Raw genomic sequence first — 10,272 nt, forward strand, 5'->3', positions numbered from 1 at the left:
TATTTTGTACTGTAAAATTTTCTTGATGGTTTTATGCTTTCATTAATCACAAATGGACAATCATCATTTTTTTCTTTCTGTTTGGAGTTACACTTACTCCATTCTGTGGGCCTTCCTTTCAGGAAACAGACAATGGGAGGGCACCATCCCTACTGAAATCAGACATTGCTGACTTGTCAATTTTGATGGAAAAAAAGAAATATGCTTATCATATTGTGAATATAAGTATCAATAAGCACATTGCAGATTTGAAACTTTCAGAAGTGTATGGATACAAAATTTACACAATTTTTAAAATAAAATATTCACAAATAATTATTTTTCATACAAAAAATGTTGCTCTTAACATTTTAGTCTAATACTATTTAGCATATTAATTATTAAATATAAAAACTGAATTGTAGTTGCAATTATGCTTAATATTACAAGCGTCTATACCTGTGATGTAGGTATTAACTATACAAAAATATAATAGAAAACGAAATGGACATTTCCAGACTGAGTGTAACAACCAGAAAGGCTCTATATTAGCATTCATGCAATATAATAGAACAAAATAAATTTCATGGTCATTTGCTAAAAGTTAAGTAATGTAAAATGTTGAAAAGTAATCTTGTGTTTTATGATATCTTAATTTTAAATGATTATAAATAATATAAATATACTAAGGTATTTTTAAATTTAAAAGAACAAGGAAGAATGACTAACTTCTTAAGAATTAGTTCAGATGACTTATGAAATATGAAATTTAAGCTAAGAACATAGTAAATTAAACTAAGAAAAATACAATACAATTGCAACTTAAATACAATACTGCAAAATTACCAAGATTCTTTTAAACTTAACACATTTATGCCCTCATAAGAGTCGTAAAACTAATCTTCTTTTTTTGGATATATCTAATATACTTAATTATTATTCATGGGAATGTGAATTATGAGAAGACAACTCTTCAGCTCTTCAATGAAAACATCCTGCCTCATTCTATTACTCACCTGTGTCTTGCTCTTTCACTGTTAATAACACTGACAGATAGCCATTTATACAGAAAAGTCCTAGAGTGAGTCCGCATATGAAGGATGGGGCTCACAATATATCACTAGAAGAAAACAATGTCATCAGCTCATCTTTCTCCAGGGATATAATTTTTATGTCAACTGAAGAAGGAGGACAAGACCTAGACTTGGAACTTATGGAAAAGAATGTCACCAAAGGGAAAAAGGAAATTATCTAATTTTGGAAAACACAATAGGAACAGCTGTGCTCCAAACTTTTTCATATGTCAGCTCATCTACTTGGCCCAGAGGATTCCATGTTCTCAGTACTTGTAAACAATACATGTCTCCCAATAATCCAGCCTTCAAAATGAGCAAAATGCAGTCAAGTTTCCCAATGTGTCCCCACTATTTCAGTGATTCACAGTGTTCTTCAGATGTGTCACTCAGTGGTCTCTAGTGGTCTCTTCTCTTTGTGGAAATCAGCAAACTGTTACTACATAGACAAAGTTTTCCAGAGGATACATATGTAGTCAGAAGAGCAGATACAGGGAGCAAATGCAGATTGCTTCTCACACCCACCCCTCCATTACTTTATCCAGGTGCATTTATTGAGAACAGAAGGATTTCTTTTTTTCAATTACTGTGAGTTTGGGAACTTTTAGTGAGTCTTTGTCTCTGTGCTGTTATCTTAAAAAATGCTTCACATTTCCTATCTCCTTCAGTTTAACAGAAAGGCTAGAAGAGATGGGAGTTGCTTATGTTCCTTCCCTCACATGGAGGGCTCCTGTGGTCTACAGTTGAGTATTTCCCTTCTCCCACATTGAAAGCTAGAAGAGTCTGAAAATTAGTATTTCCCTTACCTCAGCTTGGTTAATCTCTGACAAGGTTAGCAGGTTCGACTCTCTAAAACAATTTTACTGATGGCAGAGCTTGGTAAGCACAGGGTACACAGAGTGATTTTTAAAATGGGTACATTTTCCTTCCCTGTGCCAGAAACACAATGAGATTTTTCTATCTGTATTGTAAGAATCTGGTAAGCCTTCTGAAAACAAAACTCTCAAAAGTAAAAAGGAGGACCTAAGGCTCAGCCCCGTGGAGTTGTTAACTCTTAAACTTGTCCACTCTCAGGCTTCAGTGATTCCTCAATTACAGTGTAGGTTTCCTACCCCAGTACTGATTGTTACTGAAGATTTCCTCTTATGGGTTTCTCTTCTTGAGAGTTATAATTCTCTGTATTTGTATATTTTTCTATACAAGTAGATGGCCGAAGTTTAGCTGATGACCTCATTTTAAAAATTTTGTTTTTAAATAACACATTAAATGTACATATAGATGGGCTACGGTGTGATGTTTTGATATTGTTTTTACACCGTGTATGATCAAATTAAGGCACTTAATATTCATCATCTCATACATTTATTAATTTGTGGTGAGAACATTCAGAATTCTCTCTTCTAGCTGTTTTGAAATATATGATACAAAAATTTTAACCATAGTCACCCTACTGTGCCCTGGAATAGATTCCTCCTACCTAACTGTAACTTTGTGCTCATCAACCAGTCCCTTCTTGCTCCCTCCTCCTTTGCTCCCTCTAGCCTTTAGTAATCACCATTCTACTTGTACTTCCATGAGATTAACTATTTTAATTCCATGTCTTAGTGAACACATGCAGTATTATCTTTTGATATCTAGCTTATTTCACTCAACACAAGCCTTCAGTTCCATTCATGTTGCTGCAAAGAACAGAATCTTATCATTTTTATGACTAGATAATATTTCATTGCGTATATGTGTCACATTTGTAAATTCATTTATCCACTGATAAACACTTAGGTTTATGTCTTAGTAGTTGTAAATACTGCTAGATATGAAAGTGGAGATTTCTCTTCAATATACTGATTACAGTTTTGGGAATATATACCCAGCATTGGAATTGCTGAATCACTTGGGAGTTGTATTGATATTTTTGGGGACACTTTATATATCTTTTCCTAATGGCTGTACTAATTTAAATTTCTACTAACAGTGTATAAATGTTTATCTTCATTCATATTCACACCAGCATTTGTAGTTTTGTTAAAATTGTACCCATTCTAAGTAAGATGTCTCATTGTGTTTATTGTTCATGTTTTTCTGATAGTTGGTGATGTATCTTGTAAAGCTTCCTTTTCAATATGCCTGGATTTTATTTCGTTCTCATGATTAATTTATCTGGCTATGACTTCAGTACAATGTTGAATAGAAGTCATGAAAGTAGGCATCCTTTCCTTGTTCCTGATCTCACAGAAAATACTTATCTATGTATCTATGTATCTATCTATCTATCATCTATTTATCTATTTATTGTTTTTGAGATAGAATCCCACTCTATTGCCCAGGCTGGCATGCAGAGATGTGATCTTGGCTTACTGCAACCTCCACCTTCTGGATTCAAGCAATTCTACTCTCTCAGCCTCCTGAGTAGCTGGGATTACAGGGGCCTGCCACCACGCTCTGCTAATTTTTATATATTTAGCAGCGACGAGGTTTCACCTTGTCGGTCAGGACAAGACTTATATTTTACCACTGTGTATAATGTTATCTGTGGGTTTTTAAATAAAGATTTTTTTCTTGTGTTGAAGTAGTTTTTGTGTTTGTCTAATATTATTAATAATTTTTTTTTCTCTTTTTAAAAATTATAGCTTCAGTTCTGGGATACATGTGCAGAATGTGCAGGTTTGTTACATAGGTATGCATGTGCCACGGTGGTTTGCTGCACACATCAACCCGTTATCTAGGTTTTAAGCCTTGCATGCATTAGTTATTTCTCCTAATGCTGTCCCACCCCTTGTCCCCCAGCCACTGACAGGCCATGGTGTGTGATGTTTCCCTCCCCATTTCCATGTGTTCTCGTTGTTCCACTTCCACTTATGAGTGAGAACATGTGGTGTTTGGTTTTCTGTTTCTGTGTTAGTTTTCTGAGAATAATGGTTTCCACCTTCATTCATATCCCTGCAAAAGACATAAACTCATTTGTCTTTATGGCTGCATCGTATTCCATGGTGTATATGTGCCCCGTTTTCTTTATCTGGTCTGTCAATTGATGGGCATTTGGGTTGATTCCAGCTCTTTGCTATTGTAAATAGTTTGCAGTAAATATACATGTGCATGTGTCTTTATAGTAGAATGATTTATAATCCTTTGGGTATATACCCAGTAATGGGGTTGCTGGGTCAAATGGTTTTTCTGGTTCTAGATCCTTGAAAAATCTCCACACTGTCTTCCACAATGTTTGAACTAATTTACACTCCCACCAACAGTGTAAGAGCATTTCTATTTCTCCACATCCTCTCCAGCAGCTGTTGTTTCCTGACTTTTCAATGATTGCTATGCTAACTGGTATGAGATGGTATTTCACTGTGATTTTGATTTGCATTTTTCTAATTATTCTAATTACCAGGGATGATGAGCTTGTTTTCATATGTTTGCTGGTCACATAAATATGTTCTTTTGGGGAGTGTCTGGTCATACCCTTTGCCTACTTTTCGATGGGGTTGTTTTGTTTTGTTTGTAGATTTGTTTAAGTTCCTTGTAGATTCTGGATATTAGCCCTTTGTCAGATGGGTAAATTGCAAACATTTTCTCCCATTCTCTAGGTTGCCTGTTCACTCTGATGATAGTTTCTTTTGCCATGTGGAAGCTCTTTGGTTTAATTAGATCCCATTTGTCAAATTTGGCTTTTATTGGAATTGCTTTTGGTGTTTTAGTCATGATGTTTTTGCTCATGCCTATGTCTTAATGGTATTGCCTAGCTTTTCTTCTAGCGTTTTTAGGGTTTTAGGTCTTACTTTTAAGTCTTTAATCTGTCTTGAGTTAATTTGTGTATAAGATGTAAGGATGGGGTCCAGTTTCAGTTCTCTGCATATGGCTAGCCAGTTGTCCCAACACCATTTATTAAATAGGGAATCTTTTCCCATTGCTTGTTTTTGTCAGGTTAAAGATCAGAGGGTGGTAGGTGTGTGGTCTTATTTCTGAGGTCTCTGTTCTCTTCCATTGATCTATATGTCTGTTTTGGTACCAGTGCCATGTTGGTTTGGTTACTGTAGCCTTACAGTATGGTTTGAAGCCAGGTAGTATGATGCCTCCAGCTTTTTTATTTTTGCTTAGAATTGTCTTGGCTACACAGACTCATTTTTGGTACCATATAAAATTTAAAGTAGTTTTTTTTCTAATTCTGTGAAGAAAGTCAATGGTAGCTTGATGGGAATAGCATTGACTCTATAATTTACTTTGGGCAGTATGGTTATTTTCACGATATTGATTCTTTCTCTCCATGAACGTGAAATGTTTTTTCCATTTGTTTGTGTCCTCTATTATTTCATTGAGCATTATTTTGCAGTTCTCCATGAAGAGGTTCTTCACATCCCTTGTAAGTTTTATTCCTAGGTATTTTATTCTTTTTGTAGCAATTGTGAATAAGTTAATATTACTTTATCTTTTTTATTGTGAGTATTTGATTCTCCTTTTTTTTCCTTTATCAGTCTAGCTAGCAGTCTATTTTGTTAATCTTTTAAAAATACTAGCTCCTGGATTCATTGATTTTTTTTTGAAGGGTTTTTCATGTCTCTATCTCCTTCAGTTCTGCTATGATCTTATTTATGTCTGGTCTTCTGCTAGCCTTTGAATTTGTTTGCTCTTACTTCTCTATTTCTTTTAATTGTGATGTTAAGGTGTTGATTTTAGAATATTCCTACTTTCTCCTGTGGGCATTCAGTGCTATAATTTTTTTCCTTTGCTGTCTCTCAGAGATTCTGGTACATTGTGTCTTTGTTCTCATTGGTTTGAAAAAAACTTATTCATTTCTGCCTTAATTTTGTTATTTAATCCCATAGTCATTCAGAGCAGGTTGTTCAATTTCGATGTAGTGGTGTGGTTTTGAGTGAGTTTCTTATTCCTGATTTCTAATTTGATTGCACAGTGGTCTGAGAGGCTGTTTATTATGATTTCCGTTCTTTTGCATCTGCCGAGGTGCTTTTTACCTCCACATATGTAGTCAATTTTAGAATAAGTGTGATGTGGTGCTGAGAAGAATATATATTCTGTTGATTTAGGGAGGAGAGTTCTGTAGATGTCTATTAGGTCTGCTTGGTCCAGAACTGAGTTCAAGTACTGAATATCCTTGTTAATTTTCTGTCCCATTGTTCTGTTGAATAATGAGAGTGAGGTGTTAAAGTCTCCCATTATGATTGTGTGGGAGTCTAAGACTCTTTGTAGGTCTCTAATAATTTGTTTTATGAATCTGGGTGCTCCTGTATTGGATATATATATATATATATATATATATATATATATATATTGGTGGGATTTGTGTGACTTTTAATTTCTTATTTTACTAATGTCTTATAGTAAGGGGGAGGAGTAAAGATAGGGATGGAGTAAAGGTAAGGAAAAGTATCTTTCAAGTTCCTTGAACAATTGAAGCATGTGCTAGGATAAGAAAGTTCAGTAAAAGCATCATGTTCTTATCACCAGAGCTCTTAAAGGAGATGTGGAAGAGAGATGGGGTAACTCTTCAGCTCTGGCAGAAGTGACTGCTGGACAGAGAACAAATCCTGCATCAGCCTTGGCATAAGTGAAAGACTGGGCAACGAAGATGCTAAACGGTTGGGCAGATGAAGAGCTGACTGTCCAGAATCTACTTCTAGAAAGTGAGTAGGTGCATGCACACCCCTCCTCTGGTCTGAGTGTCTCTTCCTCTCCGCAGGACCCCACCAACTGAGCAGCCACTGGGTAAATGATGGGGAAGTCTTTTAGAAAAGAGAAAGATTTCTTTTTATATTTGCTGGTGGTGTTGATTGACCAGAAGTGGGTTCTTTTACTTTGGAGCAATAACATTGTGTTCTGGTGACAAAATATCCTATACTTAGTACTCATAAAAGGCATAAGAAAGTGAAAGCAAGGCCTCTTTAGGACCTAGACTAGTGGGAAAGGGAATGAGTGGATTCTAAGGGTAAGGGCATCAAAAAGCTAATTCTATATCACCACAAATGAACTGACACATAAATGACACCTTGGCTTTTTCCAGTCATAGAAACACTCACTTCTTCTAGCTTATACTACTAAATCTAAGTTCAGCTTAATCACAGTTTGGAATAATTATTTACTTAGCTTCTAAAACAAAGGTGAAAAACTACGTCCTTAATAGTTTTTTTCTCCTAATTAAATGATTTGTGTAAGCTGAAAGCCTAAAGTCTAGGGATTCTTTTCATTATTTTATTTGTTGGGGGAAACACTTAAAATTCATCACTGCCATTTTTTTAACCTATAGGATTGAAAAAATATGAAATGGGCAGGGATGAGTCATTACACGAATCATAGACATGGTCAACGTTCATCTAATTTTACCCACTGAGCAAAGAGAGCTAACAGGGGTAAGTTCTTTTGAGAAGAAACAAAATGGGTTTAAAAGGGAAGAATACTACACAAGACTAGTTGTTTTCCTGCATGGAAGAAAAGGATATATGGAATTGAGGGAGGTGGAAAGTGTCCCTAAACAAACACCTATTATTTGTGAAACAGTTCTATCAGAGTGAAATTGGGTGTGGACCATTAGTTTATCTTTGGCAGTGATCTTGTGTTTTAGGTATCTAGAGTAAGATTATTTAGCTGGATAATGGCTGAGTAGTGTGAATAATTTCAGTTCACAGCAAATGACGATGATCACAGATTTAGCACCTTAGTTTGGACTTTCTCTGCACCTGAATCATCCATCACTGTGATGCGTGAGCTGAAGGTCAGAAAGCTGTATTCTTAGATAATTCATCTGTGATTGTTCTAGGACTGCAGTTTACTTCAATCTAAGGAGTGGTTTTCTTATTAGAGAATGTTAAGTATTCAATACTAAATATGAGACTGAAGCCTTGAAGACATTTCACATTGGTGTGGCAGGTGTTATGTTTCAGGAACAGGCTGTTTAACAAGTCAAATGCATATCATTCTCTCTTAAGCATTAGCTCTTTCAAAGCAATGGAATTATATTTTTTGGCTTGAAATGGTGGTTTCTTCTATATTTGATTTCTCAGTTTTCTTAGTGGATATTACTGTCTCCTCTAATATTTCTTCAAAACTTTCCCCTATCTCGGCGGTTTTCTTAGAGGCTACCTTAGATGCCTCCTCCTCCTCTTCCTCTTTCTTAAGTGATAGCCCAGTGGATGAGACTTTGGAGGTTGTAGAACTGAGGATTCTAGATGGGAGCAGATAACTTGGACTGGGAAGTGGATTCAGCCCCGGAAATGCTTAACCCACTGGTGCTAAAACTTGTCTCTTCGCCTTCCAGCAGTTTCCTGTAAGCTGCTATCTCAATGTCAAGAGCCATTTTGACATTGATCAAGTCCTGGTATTCCCGAAGATGGCGTGCCATCTTACTCTTTGTGTTCCTCAGATCATTCTCCTGCTGCCCAATGCATCCTGGTAGCCAGCCACCTCGGCATTGTGACGCTCCTCCAGTTCCAGGATCTGCCCCTCCAGGGACTCTTTGGCCCCGCGCAGGCCCTCGATCTTGATGGTGTGCGCCTGCAGCTGGCGCCGGTACTCGTGGATCTCCTCACGGCTGGCTCTGATGGCCTCGGTGCTGCGCGCCGCCTGCTCCTTCATGTTGGCGAATTTGGACTTGTACCATTCCTCCGCGGACTGCAGGTTCTTAGCAGCCAGGGGCTCATGTTGGGCGAGGATCTCCCTCAGCGCCGAGCTCAGGTCTGGTTTAGCCACAGCCACGTCCACCTCGGCCGCGGCCTGTGAGGACGCCTGCAGCGTGGCCAGCAGCTCGGCTGCCTCCTCGTCTTGCACCTGGCGCACGAAGGCCAGCTCGTCCAGCAGCGACTCCACCTTCTTCTCCAGGTCCAGGCGGGCCAGCGTGGCGCCATCGACGTCGCGCTGCTGCGCCTTCAGGGCACTCTCAGCACCTTCGCGTCCGCCGCTCTTCTCGCAGCCCGCCCGGAGCCGCTGCACCTCCTAGGCCAGCCCGTCGCGCTCCAGCAGGGCCTGCGCAGGCGCCGAGCTCGCCTCCTACAGCTGCGCGCGCAGGTCGCTCAGCTAGCGCTGGAAGAGCTCGCCTACGCGCGACGGCTCGGTGTGGCGCTGCCCCAGCGCCGCCAGCTCGGCCTCCAGCGCGCGGTTCTGCGTCTCCAGCTGATGCACCTTCTCGATGAACACCGCGAAGCGGTGGGTGAGTCCCTGCAGCTGCTCCTTCTCCGTGGTGCGGTTGATCTTGTACTCGTTGGTGCGAGCCGCCGCCTGGCTCGGGTCCAGCCCGTCGGATGCCGGTGGCCGGCGATAGGCCAGGCCGAGGCTGAGCGACTAGACAGAGGAGCAGGCGGTCGAGGAGGCCACATTGCAGCGGGACAGGGACGGCGAGCGGAAGCCGCCGGCCCCGGAGAGGCACGCGGACAGGCGGGAGCCGTCCCCGAACACCTTGCGGTAGGAGTTGGAGGAGCACAGGTAGTGCTCCGAGCCGAAGCTCATGGTGCGGGGATCCGGGCCGGGCGTGCGGCTTTGGCTGGAGATACGGAAGAAAGAAGAGGTGCGGCAGGCAGGACCGGATGCATATATGTTTAGCTTAGTTAGCTCTTCTAGTTTCACTGATCTGTTTAGCATTATGTAATTCCCTTCTTTGTCCTATTTTATCTTCGTTGGTTTAAAGTCTGTTTTATCAGAGATTAGGTTTGCAATTCCTGCTTGTTTTGTTTTGTTTTCCATTCGCTTGATAGCTATTTGTCCATCCCTTTATTTTGAGCCTATGTGTGTCTTTGCACGTGAGATGGGTCTCCGGAATGCAGCACACATATGGGTATTAACTCTATCCAGTTTGCCAGTCTGTGCCTTTAGTTGAGCCATTTAGCCTATATACATTTAAAGTTAATACTGTTATGTGTGAATTTGATCCCATTATGATGCTGGCTGGCTATTTTGCACATTAGTTGGTGCAATTTCTTCATAGTGTTTTGGCCTTTATATTGTGGTATGTTTCTGCAGTGGCTGGTACTGGTTTTTCCTTTCCATATTTAGTGCTTCCCTCAGAAGCTCTTGTAAGGCAGGCCGGGTGGTGACAAAATTCCTCAACATTTCCTTGTCTGTAAAGGATTTTATTTCTCCTTCCCTTATGAAGTTTAGCTTGGCTGGATATTAAATTCTGGGTTGAAAATTCTTTTCTATAGGGATGTTGAACATTGTCCCCTAATGTCGTCTGGCATGTAGGGTTTCTGCAGAGAGATCCACTGTTAGACAGATGGGTTTCCTT

General features: G+C 39.6%; 1 pseudogene; it reads right to left on the reverse strand.

The window, feature by feature from the left end:
• Positions 1-7,614: 7,614 nt before the first annotated feature.
• LOC116546492 lies at positions 7,615-9,533 on the reverse strand (annotated as a pseudogene).
• Positions 9,534-10,272: the final 739 nt, after the last annotated feature.

The sequence above is a fragment of the Sapajus apella genome, unplaced genomic scaffold, assembly GCF_009761245.1.
Source record: "Sapajus apella isolate SASKATOON/1434 unplaced genomic scaffold, GSC_monkey_1.0 scaffold972, whole genome shotgun sequence".
NCBI classification, from domain to species: Eukaryota; Metazoa; Chordata; class Mammalia; order Primates; family Cebidae; genus Sapajus; species Sapajus apella.